Raw genomic sequence first — 2,500 nt, 5'->3', positions numbered from 1 at the left:
GAGAGAAAGAGAGACGGAAAGAGAGGGAGAGAGAGAGAGACGGAAAGAGAGGGAGAGACGGAAAGAGAGAGAGAGAGAGACAGAGAGAGAGATAGAGAGAGACAGAGAGAGAGAGAGAGAGAGAGAGAGAGAGAGTGAGAGAAAGAGAGAGAGAGAGAGAGAGAGAGAGAGAGAGAGAGAGAGAGAGAGAGAGAACCAGACAGATAGACAGACAGAGAGACAGACAGACTAGACAGACAAAAAAATAAAGAGATATAGGCGAAGAGAAGGGATAAGAGAGAGATATAGAGTCACAGAAACAGACAGATATACTAAGGAAGAAAGCATGCAAGCAAAAAAGTGAAAAAATAGACAGTATTCACAATATCATATTCTAAGTAACCATAGTACCTAAACTTTTTTTTTTCTCTCTCTTTTTTTTTGTTATTATTATTATTATTTTTTTTTACCATCTCCCCCTAAAGCCAAAGACAACGTGAAAAACCATGAATTTGAAATTTTATGCTTGATAGATAGATAGATAGATAGATGGAGATAGATAGACAGATAGAAGCCACAAGAGAATTGATAAAATAGAGTGGGAGTGTTATAGAAACAGACAAACAGAGAGAGAAAAAAAAAAAAAAAAAGAATCAGGAATCTGCTAACTTCTCTTCCGACACTAGACACTTCCATACAGAGGCTCTATAAAACTCTATAAAGCTCTATATTATGTACTAATGTCTTGGCAGCTGTATTCTAACTGACTAATATTTTATTTATTTTTTTTTAATTCCACTTTTGATATTTGTTATTTGAAGTTGTTTCCTTATATTGATTTCAACATTTATATCGAAGTTTAAGCCAAATAGATCCTAATATTGATAGATAGATAGGTAGATAGATAGATAGATAGATAAATAGATAGATTGATGGATAGATAGATATATAGATAAATCGATAAATCGATGGATAAATAGATATATAGATAAATAGATAAATCGATGGATATATAGATATATAGATAAACAGATAAATCTATGGATAGATAGATAGATAGATGAAAAAGAGAGAAAAGTGGAGAGAGAGGGAGGGCGTGCGGAGAAAGGGAGAAATAGGGAGAGAGGTAAGAAGTAGGGAAGGAAGGAGAGAAGAGAGAAAGGGAGAAAGGTGGGATCAATTGAAGATGGAAAGGAAGAGAGAGAAAATATATATAAAAAGAAGATTGCGTCAACCTCCTTATCTTAACATTGTTTTAAACTAAAGCGAATCACTTCAAATTTAACATAGATATCTTTAAGAATAGACACAATAGATAGACAGATTCACAAATATGTACAATAAAATACAAAATAAAACACGGATAAAATAGATGAAACGAACATATTAATTTCCTAATGCACTTTTACTATTGCTTTTATTTCATCAAATAATCCGGAAATAGACACAAAATGTTTATTCTTCTATATGGCAGATATAATATAGCCATTAGTCTCTCCCTTCCTCTCTTCCTCCCTCCCTCCCTTCCCCCATTTCTCTCTTCCTCCCCCCCTCCCTTATTTGCTCCCTCCCTCCTTCCCTTCCTCCCCTCCTTCCTCCCTTCCCTCTCTTCCTCCCTCCTTCCCTTCCTCCCTCCCTCCCTTCCTCTCTTCCTCCCCTCCTCCCTCCCTCCCTCCCTCCCTCCCTTCCTCTCCTCCTCCCTCCCTCCCTTCCTTGCTCCCTCCCTCCCTCCCTCCCTTACAGACATACCCACTCACCCCACACAACCAGGTCTATACCCCCTTCCCCACTCCCCTCCCCCTGGCTCAGCGAACCGCCTGGCGCCCGTGATAGAGTGTTGACATAATGAAGGTTTTACTTGCGCCCGTAGCCCACTTGCTGGGGGACTTCCGCACCTCACTCTAAAAGGCTTAGAACAGGGAAAGAAAGAGATATAAAAAAAGGAAGGAAGAGAAGATTTTGATAAGGATGGAGGGAAACTGATAAGATGGAAAAGAAATGAAAGATAATTTCAAAGGGGATGAAAATGAAGAGGAAAGGTTATACTTGAGCCCGTAGCCCACTTGCCCGAGGACTTTCGCAACTCACTTCTAAAGGCATAGAAGAGTGAAAAAAAGAAAGGGAAGAAAGGAAAGATGAAAAGAAGAATGGGGGAAACTGCAAAGATGGAAAAGAAATGAAAGGTAAATTCAAAGGAGATGAAAAGGAGAATGAAGGTTTTACTTGAGCCCTGTAGCCCACTTGCCCGAGGACTTTCGAAACTCACCCCTAAAGGCTTAGAAGAGAGGGGAAAAAAAATATGTAAAAAAAAAAAAAGGAAGGAGGAAAAGAAGAATTCGATATGGATGGAAGGAAACTGAAAAGGTGGAAACAAAATGAAAGGCAAATTCAAAAGAGAATGAAGGTTTTACTTTAGCCCGTAGCCCACTTGCCCGAGGCTTTCTCAACTCACTCTCAAAGACTTAGAAGAGGAAAAAAAAATGTAAAAAAATGAAGAAGGAGAAAAAAAAAGTTTGATAAA

The sequence above is a fragment of the Penaeus chinensis genome, chromosome 8, assembly GCF_019202785.1.
Source record: "Penaeus chinensis breed Huanghai No. 1 chromosome 8, ASM1920278v2, whole genome shotgun sequence".
In the NCBI taxonomy this organism is placed as follows: Eukaryota; Metazoa; Arthropoda; class Malacostraca; order Decapoda; family Penaeidae; genus Penaeus; species Penaeus chinensis.
The sequence above is the reverse complement of the archived record's forward strand: the minus strand, read 5'-3'. Positions refer to the sequence as shown.